The sequence below is a fragment of the Sturnira hondurensis genome, unplaced genomic scaffold (assembly GCF_014824575.4).
Source record: "Sturnira hondurensis isolate 20B ecotype Veracruz unplaced genomic scaffold, ASM1482457v3 Scaffold0001872, whole genome shotgun sequence".
NCBI lineage: Eukaryota > Metazoa > Chordata > Mammalia > Chiroptera > Phyllostomidae > Sturnira > Sturnira hondurensis.
In genome coordinates this window covers 22,872,951-22,889,211 of record NW_028074503.1, presented here as the reverse complement: position 1 = coordinate 22,889,211, position 16,261 = coordinate 22,872,951, and the positions used below count along the sequence as shown (strand labels likewise).

General features: G+C 50.0%; 1 protein-coding gene across 2 annotated transcripts in view; it reads left to right on the top strand.

The window, feature by feature from the left end:
• Window positions 1–16,261, top strand: part of ZBTB7C (zinc finger and BTB domain containing 7C) — a 299,236-nt gene that overhangs the window by 140,638 nt on the left and 142,337 nt on the right. The gene's annotated exons all lie outside the window — the stretch shown is intronic.

The following is a 16,261-nucleotide window of genomic DNA, read 5'->3' as shown; positions in this document are numbered from 1 at the left end:
TTAAAGGGCACTTTACAAGATACTGTACAATAAATTGGAAAGTGTATAACTATCCATCATGGTAAATCTTGGGAATAAAATAATTAGAAATCATACGACCATGGCCAGGGAAGATTGGAGCTAAAATTAGACTTTGTGTGGCTGTTTTTAGATGTCGCCAGAGTGGGTGCTGGTGACAGAGTGGGACAGGAGGGGTGGGTGAGCAGAGCACAGGAAGAAGGTTGGAGTCAGGGAGAGCTGCCCAGGCAGACAGGGGGGTGCGGCATGGGGCGTTTGGGGGAGGCGGGTCTGAGGGGGAGTGAATAGGCTTTTTTAGCTGGGATCTGACAGCTGCCTTGTTTTCTCCCCCCCCTCCTCTGACCCTGGCTGTCTTCACCTCCAGCCTGGCAGTCTTCTCTGCTTGTATTTCCAGATGGTTCGAAGTGCTGTGGTTGCCACTAGAGAGCCAGATGGATTTTTTGTGTGTGTGTGTCAGGGGGGGCACAAAGGAAGTGGGGAAGAAATATTCTTGTTAAGTCTAGCGTGTGTGTTTGTGAATGTGTACCTACGTATGTGTGTGTATGTATATCCATATGAAAGTATGCATGTGGGTGTGTGGATGTGTGTGTGGGCATGCACATGTATGAGTGTGTGTGTGTGTGTGTGGGTTGAATGCCCTGTAATCTGGAAGGCCGCCCTGGTCTTTGGTTTTACTTCTGCTCAGAGCCTCCTGACTCCTGGCCTCTAAGGCAGGGGTGTGGCGGGCAGGGGGAGGCCACCACAACATCCCAGGGCTGCTTCTGCTCTTCCTGCTGCAGGCTCCACCCTTGGCAGTACTGTGAGGCCGCAGGGTGGGGTGGGACAGGGGAAAGGGGTCCTGCCAGGGAGGTGGGGGTGAAGGAAGCAAAAGGCATAAGAGGCCCACCCCACCCACTAGTAGCCAGGCCAGCAGTCCTATAACCCCCTCTCAGGGCAAAAGACCCAGTGTCATCTGTGCAGATGGTGAGCAAAGCCCTCCCTAATATGCTTGTCCTTACCAAAGTTATCCATGGTCAGAAGCAGCAACTGGCCTTGGAAAGACAGTCCTTTCCTCCCATGATACAGATGAGAAAACTGAGGCCCACGCAGGTGAAATGCACGGATGGGAGTGAAGGGCTTGTCAGTTACTATGATTGTCTCTGCTCTTTATTGCTCTGTGTCCTCCTTTCTGCCCGTCCTGTCTCCCTGGCTAAGGAGCCACATTCCCTACCCACCTAATGTTGCTTAATGGAAACCTCTTCCTTCCTGGAGAGGCTGGCAGTACCTGCTGGTTCCCAGTGGGGCCTCTCCGCCACACTCTTCACCTGCTGAGCCCTCGCCTTGGCACCCAGGCCTTCTCTCCTGCTGCCGCATTACAGCGCCTCACAGACCTCGCCCTCCCCTGTCAGGAGCCAGCTGTCTGCATCGGGCTGTTTGCATGGACTAAGGAGTTGTGCAACTTAAATGTCCCCCTCATCTGACTCCGGCCCTCACGATTTGAGATGGAGCGAGAGGAGGGGAAGGGAACAGGCACCCTTTTCCCTGCCATGCCCAGAAATACTAGGATACCTTCCAGAGAGCTTTTTTTCTTTTCCTAATTTTCTTATTTTTTTCCTTTAGTTACTAGAAGGCAAAGACTAGTGCAATGAAAAGCCTCAAGGCAAAGCAGTGTTTAGTGAAACAACTGCTATTTAACTAGAACCTGGATGAATTAGCACAATGCTAAAAGATGGCCAGCGTGTTCACCACTTGCTATAGGTGGCAGGCCATAACAGTAGCCATGATACTAGTTTCCAACAACGGTGTAAACAACTATGGATACATCATCTGAAACACCTGTGGCAAGCCAGTGCCCAGGGACGAACAGGTGCATGAACTCTGAAGTAATTCCCAGGGTTTGGTGGAGCCCATTGCAATCAAGTAAGACCATGGTCATCCTCCCTCCCCTTAGACACTAGGTGGAGAGCCAACCAAAAGGAAGGGGGCAGATCCACCCGGCTTTACCACAAACCCTCAGATGTGTAAAGCTACCTGCCTAGACGGTGGGGCCGACCACTCAGTGGAAGGAAGTTTGTGAAGGTGCTCCCTGAACTGTGCACGTGGCCAAACGTGGGCCAGCAGCAGCAGCACTCCCATTGGCCACAGTGGCATCTCTCTTTTCTATGCACACAGAATACCGTGGCCCTTCTGTTCCCTCTGAGAGTGACTGTCGTCAAGGTAGTTAACATTTCACCCTGCACCTGTAAAACACAGCAACTGCCCTACCGTCTTCTGTCTGCAGCCACAAGGATGACCCCCCGACTCCCTGCAGAAGAGTCCTGACAAGGCTGTCTTGGCCGGTAGGGGTGGGACAGGGCAGTGATGGATGGACACAGCAGGGGAGCCCGGCCCTCCCTGGGTAGTTCAGGGAAGGCTTTGCGAAGGCTCCTGCGGTGAATCGGCACTTTGGAGGTGGACAAGGAGCGCCAGGCAGAGGGCAAGAGGTGTGCAAGGGACAGTGTGGCTCAGAGGAAGGGGCTGGACGACTCAGTGAGGCTGGAGTGAGCTGTGTGAGGAGGAGGAAGGCAAGGCGCTAAAACAGGAGACACCAGGACCGACTTGGAAATTGGGCTTCTGGTGTAGAAGCCACCATGGGCTCTAAGCGGAGGTGGGGGTGACAGCACCAGGTCTGCAGCTTGGTGATATTTTTGGTGATTGTGCAGAAGCTAAACCTGGGGAGGGCAGACAGGAGGGTTGGAAGGAAGAGAGTTTAGTTAGATGCTACTAAAGAAACACGAGAGACATGAGAGAAATGGCATATTGCTTTGCTTGGGCGGCCATAGCAGAGCACCACAGGCTGAGTGGCTTAAACGAATGGGAGTTATTCTCCCTTGCAGTCTGGGGACTGGAAATCCAAGATCGGGGTTGGTTCCTCCCTGCGGCAGTGAGGAAAAAGTCCGTCCCATGCTTCCTGCCCTGGCACCTGGGAATTTGCTGGCCATCTTTAGTGTTCCCTGGCCTATAGAAGCATCACCCCAATCTTTGCCTTCATTGTCACTTGGCATTCTCCACGTGAGTGTCTGTACCCAAACTTCCCCTTTCTATAAGGAGATCAGTCATATGGGATTAGAGGCCCAACTTTCTCCTGGGTGACTTCATCTTCATTAATTACGGCCACAATGACCCTGTTCCCAAATTAGGTCACGTTCACAGGTACTGGGGGTTAGAATGTCAACATATGAATCTGGGGGACACAATTCAACCCGCAGCAGATGGTGCAGGCCTGAGGGCAGAGGGGCTGTGCGACGGAGAGGAGGGCGGGTGCTAGAGGATCAGGACTGGGCTTGGCTGACTCAGGATGGAGAGAACGGGGGGCCTGAAGGAGAGAGCGTTTTGGAACGACCCCTGGCTTCTGACTGAGGAGTCAGTGTGGGGAGCCACGAGGAAGGGATCCCCGCTCACTCTGGACTCCAGGCCCAAGGCTGGGAGACAAGTCTGTCCTGGAGACCTGGTTTGGAGACTTTGGCACCTCCTTTCTCACACGTACCTTTGTCCCCCAAGGAGTGAGTGCCAGCCACCAGCCACCTACGATCTTTCCCCCTCAATTCCTGTCGACTGCGTAGCTCTCACTACTCCCTTTGCCTCCTGACTCTAACCAGTTCGGGTTGGTTATGTAACTCCAGTTATGGCAGCAATCGCTCTCTCCACGACAAGGCTGTGAGCCTTGGAGACAGGCATTTTCTGCCTCCTCAGGATTCACTCGTGCCAAGCGAATTCACAGAATAGCTCTGCCTGCTTGCCACTGACTGGAGAAAAGAGACGTCTCTTCAGAGGAAGAACCTGGGAACAGTACCAGCTGCCCCCTGGGAAGTCTCCTGCCTGCGGAGGTGGTGGATGGCCATGCCTCGAGGCGTCCTGTGGGGGGTGGGGGTCTTGCACCAAGTACACAGTCGGCTGGATGTTCCCTACAGGGCTGCTAGTGTCCAGAAGGAATAATGGTGGTGAGCAGGATTCCTTGAGCACCATTGTCGGGACTGAGCTTTTAGACCCAGATCTCGAAGGAGATTTATTTGCTGAATCAATTTATTTATTATTTTATACTGTGCCTACTTCAAAAAACACAAACAAAAAACGGTGGCAATCTGAGTTTTTAAAACAAAGGTATACAATAGGGCAGCCAAACATAAGCACAAAGACACTAAGATCCTGTGACTCCACTTCTGGGTGTAACTCGAAAGAACTCAGAGACGCCGACAGACCCTCGCACACCTCTGTCGGCAACAGTGTTTTTCACAAGGGGGAAAGGTGCAGGCAACCCAGGTGTCCACGGGAGGACGACTGGATGAGCAACGTGAGGTCTACACGCACCGTGCAGTCTGCACGCACGGTGCAATGCTGCTCAGCCTTGACAGGAAGGAAACGCAGCCCTGGCTCTTGCATTGTGTGAAGTGAAATGAGCCGGTTACCAAGAAAGGGACAAGGACTACCTATTCCTCCACTTACATAGGGACCTAGAGCAGTGAGATTCGTGCAGACAGAAGGTTCAGTGGTGGTTGCCAAGCGCTGGGAGGAGTCACGGGGAGTCAGTGTTTAATGGGTGTAGACCTTCGGTTTGGGAAGTGGGAAAGCTCTGGAGGCGGATGGCAGTGAGGGTTACACAGCCACGTGAATGCACTTAATGCCACCAAACTACACGTTTAAAAATGGTTAAAATTGTAAGTTTTACGTTATCTGTATTTTACCACAATAAAAACAAACAGACTCGGAGGAAAAGAAGCCACCAGCCTTTCCAGGCTGACGCCAGGCAGAGGCCCCAGGGAGTGCACCGTGACCCGCCCGCACTGCCGCCCAGCCCCCGCCGTGCACAGTGCTGGCTCTCGCCCTGGAACGGGCCGGTGCGCGTCCAAGTACCTTTTGATTCACCTAGTCCTCCGTTTGCCACACACGTTGTTGCGGCTGTGTGTGCCACAGGCCATTTTTCATCCCGCCCCTACAGCTGACAGCTCCGCGGAGCCGCCCGCACTTGGATGCTCAGCGCGAGGCCGACCCCTGCACTCAGACCTGGCCCGTTAGCCAGTTCAGCTCTGAGTTCAGTGCCAGTCCTCCTCCGGCCCAAATTCCACAGCATGTTCTTTCATTGCAAGGGGTTTGATGCTTTCAGTTCTGCATAGGGCCCCAAAAAGAGGTTAATAAATTTGGATGAAGCACATGCCTTTTGTACCTGATCACTGCTTTCTTTCCAGATCTGATGTAGTTAGGTGTTTGCTTCATTTATGTCAAGAGTAAAGAGACGTAGCCCTGACTGGTGTGGTTCACTGGGGTTGGGCATCATCCCAGGAAGGGAAAGGTGGCCAGTAGGACTCCAGGACAGGGTACAGGCCTGCGTTGCAGGTTCGGTCCCCAGCTGGGGGAGTGTACACAGTAAGAGGGACGGTTCTGTCACACTGATGTGCCCCTCCCTTCCCCTCTCTCTAAAAATAAGTAAACGAAATCTTTTTTTTAAGAGTAAAGAGATCTGAATGAATGTGGGTGGTCTGTGGAAACTTCGTCAGGGGTGCTGGTGGCAGGAGCCGCTTGCGTCCCAGTGCACATGGAAGGGGCCACTAAAGACAGGAACACCCAGGGCAAGAGTGGGTCCCACTCAATGTGACACGGAGGAGTGGCTTGGGCCTCTACCAAATGTTCTTCCGTGCAAGCTCTCTTGGCTGAGTTAGTTTCCCGGCATCACGTGGTCTGGGGGCAGAGAAATGGTGTCGTCAGAAACAAAAGCACTGGAGGCAGGGCTGGGAATATAAGACAGAAAACTGTACTTGAACAAGAATTAAATTTAAAAAAAAAGAAACAAAAGCACTGGAGATTGCAAAAGTTAGAGGATAGTGGGACTTAAGAACACACCCAGGGCATCAGGCCACCCCAGCCTGCGTTCTGGTCCCCGGACACACCTGCCCGCTTCCTTCCTGGGGCCTCGTGCCAGCTGCTCCTGCGGGTGGAACACTGTCCCGCCCTCACTGGCTGCTGCTGCTTCTCAGGACTCAGGTCTCCGCTCAGATGTGACCTGGGCGCTCCCTGACCACCGGTCCAGAGTTACCACCGTCAGCTCAACACCACTGAACTTTGCTCCTTGGCAGGGCACTTCACACCTCCACTGTGTCCAAGCCCCAAGGCCTCCTGCCTGTCTCCTTCATGCTGTGTTTACACCGCCTTCAAGTGTGTCTGGCAAATAAGCGAGTCGAAGTCAGGCCAGTGCCTCAGCACAGGGACCAGGTTATTTCCTTCATGAGCGAAGGGGACATTTTCTCAGGGTGGAAGGGGTACTGGACCCTCCTGGAACCAGAACTAGGCAAGTGAGCAAGGCAGGGGAGCCGCAGAGCAAAGCCTCTCTCATCGGCTAGAGGAGAGGCCCTCCTTTGTGTGTCTGGCGCCCACCTGCCTGGCTGAAGTTGGGTCCAAGGGGCTTTGTACCTCTCCTCGCCGCCCCTGCCCCAGGTGCCCTGCTGCATGGTTGGCCAGCCTGGGGGTGGAGAGGAGCACTTGTGGCATCCCCTGAACTTGGCCTACATTCCCCTGCTCTACAGCCGGATTAACCTCCTTTCCAAATCCTGCTCCTTCGGTCTGTATCTAGATGCTCGTCCAGGATGGATGCTGCCTTATCTCTGACCTCCTGCTTCGCCCACTGAACCAGCCATTCAGCAATGAATCATAAGCTGTCTTGGATTTTGTTAAATTAATAAAGTTGGTTTTAAGAGCAGTTTTAGGTTCATGGTAAAACTGCGCAGAAGTAGAGTCCTCATGTACCCCCATGTCCCAAATCGTGCGTGACTTCCCTGGTTAGCAACATCCTGCACCAGTGATGCATTTGTTACCATTGATAACCCTCTGCTGACACACCGTAATCACCCGACGTCCACAGTATACATTAGGGTTCATTTTTGGCGTTGTAGATCCTATTTATAATGTATCATATTTATAATGACACATATTCACCAATATCGTATCATGCAGAGTAGTTTCAATGCACCGAAAATCCTGCATTCTGCCTACTTGTTTCTCCATCCCCCTAACCCTTAGCAAGCACTGACCTTTTCATGGTCTCCATATATTTCCTTTTCCCAAATGCCATACAGTTGGAATAACGCAGTATGTAGCTCTTCCAGATTGGCTTTTTTTCTAACTTATAATACACAGTTGAATGTGGCTATGGAGAAAACACACATTCTCTCCACATCTCTTCAGGATGTGACAGCTCCTTCTTTTTAACACTGAGTAGTATTCCATTGTCTGGATGTACCACGGTTTACTTATCCATTCACCTACTAAAGGACATCTTGGTTGCTTCCAAGTGTTTGCAATAAGAAATGAAACTGCTAAAAACACCCAGGCAGAGTATTGTGTGTGTGCGATCATAAGTTCTCACCCCATGTAGCTAGATCCTGAGCATTGCTGGGTTCTATGGCAATAGTCTAGATTTCGTTTTATAAAAATCTGCCAAACTGTCTTCCAAAGCGACTGCCGTTCGTCTGGCGTTCCTGCCAGCAGTGAATGAGGACTGCTATTGCCCCAAATTTTCATCGGCATTTGGGGGGTGCCAGTGTTCTGGAGTTTGGCCATTCCAATAGACGCATAATGCTATCTTGTTGTTCCGATTTGAATTCTCCTGTTGACACAGGATGTGAAGCATCTTTTCTTGGTCTTGTTGTCTCTATACATCTTCTTCAATGAGGTATTTGTTCAGGTCTGTTGCCTGTTTTTCATCAGGTCATTCATTTTCTTGTTGAATTTTAAGAGTTCTTTGTGTATTTCAGATAACAATCCTTTTATCACATGTGATTTTAGCAAATATCTTCTTCCAGTCCATGGGTTATCTTTATATTCTCTTGGTATTGTCTTTAGCAGAGCAGAACATCTTAATTTTAATGAAGTCCAGCTTATCAATTACTTCTTTTTAAACTAAATTGTGCCTTTGGTGATATCTGAAAAGCCATCGTAACACCCAAGATCACCTACGGATTCTCCTGTGTTATCTTCAGGGAGCTTCCTAATTTCACATTTTATATCGAGGTATACGATCCACTTTGAGTTGAAGTCTGTGCCTCGGTTCGTTTGTTTCCCATTTGGACGTTCAATTCTTCCAGCTCCATTTTTCGAAGAGACTGTCTTTTTCCCTTGTTTCGCCTTTGCTCCTTCGCAAAGATCAGTTGACTATATTTATGCGGATCTATCTGTAGGCTCTCCACTATCATTCCACTGAATGATTTGTCCATCCTTTCCCTCTCTCGATGACGGTAGTTTTCCTATCAAAGTCTTGAATTCAGTTTAGTGTCAGTCCTCCAACTTTGACTTTTTCCTTCTCTATGAAGCTCTCTCTTCTGAGTCTTTTGCCTCTCCATATACATTTTATGGATTTTTAAGAACCAGCTTAATTGAGTCCTGGCTGGTGTGGCTCAGTGGATTGAGTGCCTCTCTGTGAACCATAGGGTCGTCAGTTTGATTCCCAGTCAGGGCATATGCCTGGATTGTGGGCCAGGTCCCCAGTGGGGGATGAACAAGAGGCAACCACACATTGATGTTTCCCTCTCTTCCTCCCTCCCTTCCCCTCTCTCTAAAAATAAATAAATAAAATATAAAAAATAATGTTTAAAAACCAGCTTAATTGAGGTGAAATTCACCTATCATGCAGCTTATTTGTTTAAAGTGTATAATTCAATGATTTTAATACATTCGCAGAGTTTGAAATCAGTACCACTAATTCCAGAATATTATCATCACCCCCAAAAAGCTACCCCTTACCCATTAGCAGTCACTCCCCATTCTCCCCCTCCTGCAGCCCCTAGCAACCAATCATCCTGTCTGTACAGATTTATCTATTCTGGACATTTCATGTAATATGTGGTCTTCTGTGACTGGCTTTCACTTGGCATGTTTTCAAGGTTCATCCATGTTGTCACATGTATCAGGGTGTCATTCCTTTTCATAGCTGAATAACATTTCACTGTATGAAAATGCCACTGTATGTGTTGATTCGCCCGTGGATGGGCATTTGTTTCCACATTTGGCTATTTTAAATAATGCTGCTATGAATATTCATGCACAAGCTTGTGTGTGGACATATGTTTTTATTTTTCCTGGATGTATACCTAGGAGTAGAATTGCTGCCTCGTATGGTAACTCTGCGTCTACCCTTTTTAGGAACTGCCAGACTGGTTTCCAAAGTGGCTGCACTATTTTGCATTTCTACGAGCAGTGTGTGAGAGCTCCGACATTTCCACACCCTTGCCAACTTTTGTTATTGGCTAACTTCTGCATCCCAGCCATCCCAACGACTGTGAAATGGTATCTCGCTGTGGTTTTGATGTGCATTTCTCTAGTAGGTAATGATATTGAGCATCTATTTGAGTGCTTATTGTCCATTACCATTTCTCCTTAGGAGAAATGTCTCTTTATGTACTTGGACCATGTGCTGAAAACTGGGTTGTCTTTTATTTGTGAGTTCTGAGAGGCTTGAATATGTTCTTGACATATTTGCAAATTTTTCTACCACTTTGAGAGTCATCTTTTCCCTTTCTTGATGATGCCCATTAAAGAAAAAATAATAATTTTGATGAAATCCAATTTATTTCTTCTTTTGTCATTTTTTGCTTCTGGTGTCACATGACGTGGGGTGTTAAACGAATTTATTGGGAGCTCACGACCACTTTGTGTCATGCTGACTCAGGCAGATTTTAAGTTGGTCAAGGACAAAATTCACGGGAAATTCGTCGTGGTATCTGCTCCAGTGTCTGGACTGGCTGACTCGCTCTGGATCTGATTGTATCGGCAGTCAGAACGCACCCATCTCACAAAGGTTCCCGGGAACCAGTTCCCTCCTCAGAGTCTTTTCAGCCTCTGCACGTTCACGTCCGGAGCCCGAGGGCCGAGTCACAGGTGCCAGCGAGCAGCATCCGTCACCTCGTTGGCATCAGAGAGGGTTAAATGATACTGCACTGGTTCAGACCCCTGTCCTCTCTCTCTCTCTCTCGCTCTGTAATATCCATCTCGATACAAATATATCCAGGGGAATATATTCTATTTTGCCTTATGGGCAACAGCTGCTGTTTTTGCCAGGCTGTCATCTATTTAGTTGTTACTTTTTCGACTTTATTTTTAAACAGTACAACATGGAGTACAGCAACATTGAGCGTGGGGCAGATGGAGAGCAAATCCAAATAACAGACTTCCAGTGCCACCCTAATATAAGTGACTGGGCTGGGGTGGGGGTAAAACCAGATTGTCAGATTGCTCAAAGCAAACAAATACGAATAAATCACAATCTAAGTGGGGAAAGTGGGAGCCAATGAGGACGTGGAACACCTGAGTCCTTTCTCTACCCCTGAGAGTCTGGGGAGCAGGTAGACGAGCCCGAGTTGCCCGGGGCCACCAGGTCAGGCCAAGATGAAGGGCAGTGCCACAAAGGCCCCTGGGGCAGGTGACTTCAACCCATGTCTCTCTTACCTGAGTAAGACTCCAGGCTCAGTGCCAAGTAAGGTATTTCCCCCCACCCCCACCCTTTTCTCTCCTGGGGAATAAGTAGGAGTTAGGATTTTTTTTAAAAGGAAGAAAAGAAAATTCATTTTATTAACTTTCCCTAGAGCACTTGATACAAGCCCAGGCTAGAATAGAGGCCTCTGTCATCCCCAGGGGCCACCTTGGTGTACAGTCCCCACAGTGGCAGCTTAATGACCCTTCTCCAAAAGCCACTCTTGCTTACTTGTCTTTTCAAAGTGGACTAGGTGCTGGTGAAGGGGCCTTTGTATTTGGGGGACAGACCCTTGGTGCGGGGAGCTCTGCTCAAATGCGGCTCCTCTCCCAAGGCTCCCGTGCAGGGAGGGCCGCCCAGGACGGCTGCCAGCTTCAGTCACGCCGCCCCGGGTCCTGCCTTTCTCTCTCCCGAGTCTTCTGAGCACAGCTGGGTCTCCCCACCCCTACTCCACCCCCTTTTGTGTAAAGTACCCAGATCTTAAGTGTATAGCTTGAAGAATTATTACATTATTAAACACTCTTGTCATAAAACTGTGACCATGTTCTAGAATAGCTGCTGTTTCCAGCCTTCCAGACAGCTCCCTCTTGCCTCCTTCCAGCTAGTACCCCACCAAGAGTATCCGCTACCCTGATTTGTGTCATGCAGTAGTTTTGCTATTTTGAATTCATATAAATGGAATCATCCCCAGTCCCTCCTTCTGTGTTTCACTTGGCGTTATATCCGTGAGATTTATCCATGTGGTAGAATATGCCATGTCTCCTTCTTTTTCATTGCTGTGTAGTATTCACGATGTGACTGTTCCACAATTTATTCACCCATTCTGTTGGTGATGGACATTTGGGTCACTTCCGGTTTGGGACTATTTTGAAGGAAGCCCCTACGAACCTTCTTACTGACATCCTTTGGTGTGCATAGTACAATTTCTGTCAGGCGTAGTAAGGAGTGGAGTCGCTGAGCTGCATGGCGCATGTATGGTTAGCTTTCATAGGCATTCCCGAACACTCTTTTGACGCAGCTGCACAGATTTACAACCTAGCAGCAATTTAAGAGTTTAATGGCCGTGCATCCTCGTCAGCACTAGGAGTTTTATTTTAGCCATCCTGGTTGGTGTGGCCAGGTGTCCCTGTGGTCTCACTTTTGCATTTGCATGATTTTCTTTGTTGGCCATTTTGATATCCTCTTTTGTGTGGTGTCTATTTAACTATTCTTCCAGTTTTTAATGGGCATGCCTGTCTTTTTTCTTATTTGTAGGCTTTCTTTGTATATTCGGGATGTCAGTCCCCACTCATGTATCTTCTATCTATGGCTTCCTTTTTTACTCTCTTAATGGTGTCTTTTGATGGACAAGAGTTCTTAGTTTAATGAAGTCAAATGTACCAGTCTTTTCATTTTTGGTTAGTGCTTCTCCTGTCCTGTTTAAGGAAGCTCTTTGCCTACCCAAGGTCACAGACATTTGATCTCCTATGTTTTCTTTTAACGGCTTCATTGTTTTTACTTTTCAAGTTTAGTTCTATGATCTGTCTCAAATTATGTTTTGTTTAGCGTGAGGCTGAGATCAAGGTTCACTTTTTAAAATTCAGCTATCTAGCGGACCCCGCTCCATTTATGGTAAACACCGCTCTTTCCTCACTGACTTGCAGAGGGAGCTTTTGTCATCAGCGGCCACATGCAGACGTGTCTATCTCTGACTCTGTTTGCTGGCCCGCTGTCTATCCTGCCATTCTGCCTCATTGCTGAAACTTGGTCGTAGAAGTCCTGATATCTGCTAGTGGAATTTCTCCAGCTTCGTCCTTCACTATTGCCTTAGCTATTCTAGGTCTTTTGCATTTCCATATAGTTTCAAAATCAGTTGTCAGTTTTCACAGCCACATACACAAACACATGGGAACAAATCTGCTGGGATTTTTATTGAACTTGTACTGACTCTGTAAATGGATACTGTAACACTACTGAGTCTTTCAACCCACAAACACAGCATTTTCATTTCTTAAGTATTTGATCTCTCTCAGCACTGTTCATACTTCTCAGTATAGAGGTTGTGCCGATATTTCATGGGTGTATTTCTTAGGTATTTAAATTTTTGTGGTTGCTATTGTAAGTGCTATTTAAAATTTTTTTCTTCCATTTGTTTGCTACTAGTCTATAGAAAATACAGTCGATTTTTGTTTATTGACCTTATATCTGGCAACCTTGAGAAATTCATTTACTATTTCTAGTTGTCCTAACCAAGTGGGGAACTGACTGGGAGGGGACCCCCAACCCCCTAGCCTTTTCTGCAGAATGCAGAAGGTGGTGGTGAACCTGTCTGGAAATACCTGCAGGGGTGAGGAAGGCTCCCCTGCTCCCGCCCTGCCCCCTGCCCAGGGCAACTGGTGCCAGGTGCTGTGGGAGAGTCCTGGCTGAGTGGGTGCCCATTGTTTCCTGGAGCAGGGTGCAGGTGAGTGGCCATCCAGCGATTCATCGCCCGCCTCTGCCCATGCCGTGCCAATGCCAAGAGTGTGGTCAGTGTCTGAGCTGCCCTTCTGCGTCCTCCCAAAGGCTACAGGCGGAGGGGCCAGGTGTGGCGGGCAGGTGGGAAGCAGTGACCATAGGCTTCCTAACATGCACATCCTTCCTGCATTGAGATCTGAGAACAAGGCCAGGCCTTGTAGAGGCGGGGACCCTAGCATTTTTAGCATCGACACCCACCCTCTCGGCTCACTAGCACTGAAGACCCTGCCCAGTCTGGCTCAGCTTGCCTGCCTCATCTCCGTCCTCTCCAGCCTGGCTGGCTTTCCTTCTCTGCGCTCTTCCCTCACCCCAGCTGTCTCTGTGGATTTACCTTCCCTCACCTGGGAGGTCCCCACTTGTCCTTCTCTGTCTCTCTCAATCCCAGCCACCCCTTGAGCTCGGCTCCAGTCCTCCTCGGCCTCTCCAGGCCTCAGTAGCCCCATCCTCACTGCGCAGATGGACCCCCCAGATTCCAGCCTGCCCACCTGGCTTTGGGCTATCTCTGCGCATGTGGCCGTTGCCCCAAGAGCCTGCGAGGTGGTGGCAGGCAGAATGTCTGTCTGCCTGGCCTCTTCTCCAGCCCCTGCACTGGAACTGATGTACAAAGGGGCTGTGAGTGCGTCAGAGAGCACTAGTGTGGGAAGGAAGCACGTGGTCCAGCCCTGTGGTGTCACCCAGGTGGGGCTGCTCACTAGGCAGGACCCCAAGTAAGTCACTCCCTGCTGGAATAGGGAATCAGATAGATCATGGAGGAAGATGGCGTGCTAGAAGCTGGGGGAGAGAAAGAACTAATACTGAGATCCAGGTGACAGCTGGCTGTGCCTTGGATTTATGCAGCAACCTGGGCTTTTTCCAGGGAGAAATGGAACAAAGGCTGCGAGGAATTGCGCTGCCTCGGAGACGGGTGTGGGCCTGGGATTAGAAGGCCTGCCTTTTGTTTACATAGCCGGGTGGAGGGGACACAGGGGTTTGTTAGCGGCTTTTTGAGCCTTTTTTGTATGCCGGGAATATTTCATGACAAATTTTTAAAAGAGGGAAGGGCCTGAGGCCAAGACAAAGGAGATGGCTCTGGAAAAGATGGAGGCAGGAGGCAGGAGAAAGCTGCCTGGAGCGCAGGTGGAGGGCGGGTTCAGGGCTCTGGGAGGAGAAGGAGGAAGCTGCATGAAAAACCAAAGGCCTGATTCCCTGGGGCTCTGCCAGGAACTTGCCAGAAAGTGGACAGGGACAGCGCCAGAGGTGACGTCATCGTGGGGATGAACAGATGAGATTCCATTTATTTGGGGACAAAAGGATCCCTGTCGGTGGCCTGCCCGTGGCCTGGATTTGGATCCCAGGCTCGTGACTATGCTCCCTGGTCCTTAGGCATGGCTGTTGGTGGAGGGTGGGAAGTTCCTTTATTGTCGTCGTTAGTGTTCAAAAGAAAAATATAATAGCACATTTAAATATCTGTAAATCTTTTCAGCATGCCTGGTTTTCAGAGTGAATCTCTAAAGACCAGGGGGAATGATTCACTTTTGAAAAATGAGGTACAAGACTTAAACAGCAGCGGCTTCCCGGTCTTCAGGGAGATCCGAGGTGCCAGGCAGTTTAGAGCTGATTGTGTGTGAAGGGCAGAGGTCACCTGCACGGGGGCAGTGACCGAGTTCTGCTGTTGGCCTGTGCTGCAGCGGCGCTGCGCTCTGGGGGAAAGGAGGAGGTGCCCAGGGTGGAGGCCTCGCCCTGTGTGGTGCCACAGCAAGCCGCTTGCCATCGGCTTCTCCCCGAGTGAACAGGACCACGCCATGAATGTTGAGTGCCACACAGGGAGCCTGCCCACGATCTGCCCGCCACCCGGGCAGACAGCCTGGACCACGGGGCCGGTATTTAGGTGGCTGTCCTACAGACTCTAAGCAGGGATGGGGCAGGTGGCTGGTGGCATCTCTGGGCGGTGCTTCCGTAGGGACACAGGGCGCCTGTCTCTTCTCTGAGGTGTTTCTGGAAAAAGGATCCATGTCCTGCTAATGGGCACCTTTCTGCTGGGCAACTTCTAAAGACTCAGTGGATTTTTGAAAATTGTTTATTCCATTAGAGCTGTCAGAGTTTTTCCCCTTGTGCCCCCCTCAGTCAGTCCCCTCTCCGTTGTCCATGCCCGTGGATCATCCATGCGTGTTCTTTAATTAGTCCCTTCTCCTTCCTTCCACCATCCCCCCTTCCCCCTCCCCTCTTACAACTGTCAGTCTGTTCCCTGTTTCCATACCTCTGGTTCTATTTTGCTTGTTTATTGTGTTCATTAGATTCCAGTTACAAGTGAAATCATATGGTATTTGTCTTTCACTGCCTGGCTTATTTCACTTGGCATAATAGTCTCCAGTTCCATCCATGCTGTCACAAAACGTAGGAGCTCCTTCTTCCTTTCTGCTTCGTAGTATTTCGTTGTGTGATGTACCTGTTTTTTAATCCACACATCTACTGATGGGCACTTAGGCTGTTTCTAACACTCCGCTATGGTGAATAGCGCAGCTATGAACATTGGGTGCGTAAGTTCTTTTTTTATGTTGTGTATGAGAAAATGGCAATAGGAGGCTAGCTCCTGGCCTCTGGGTCTGATTTTCCACCTGGTGCCTGTGGTATTAGTTCTGTTCCTGCCCACATATCGATGAGGCTGCGGCTGATTAGGAGTCTGTCTCCTGAGGCAGGGCTGGGTCTGCCGTCCTCCTCTGGCCTAGGTACAGCCTGTCTTGCGAATGCCAGCCCCATGGGCAGTGCACTGTGTCCAGATGTGGGGTGAGGGTCACAAAATGGGTCTGGGTGGGGTTTTCTGACATGCACACCTGGAAGGGGTCACAAAAGAGACCAGATGGGAGAGGCAGGCAAGTGTGCGTAGCCTCCGCTTCTGAAAGGGTGCTTTGCGAGTTCTTCGTGACTGGCCCATGCAGTCAGATTTCCCGGGAAACCCCAGTGTCTGTGCTGTGGAGGAATTGCCTGCTCTGGACAGGGACCTTTCAGGTATCATGCTCACTCGAGGGGTGGGGAAATGCTGCAAATGTGAGTGGGAGTGGAGGGCCGTTGACGAGGGTTGGGAGAATGTGCTCAAAGCTGCCGGCACTGCCATCAGAGGCAGCATGAGCTCTGGAGAGTGGCCGGTGGAGCCCAAAACGGGCGGGTGCTGGGAACTGGCCAGCCCAGGGTGGGCAGTGGCGGCCGTGTGTGCCCTGAGTTGCTGGGGAGTGGCCGTCTGGGGTGCAGCGGGATGTGGAGCAGGATGTGGTCTGGCGTGTGAGACTGGAAACCCCACCTAGA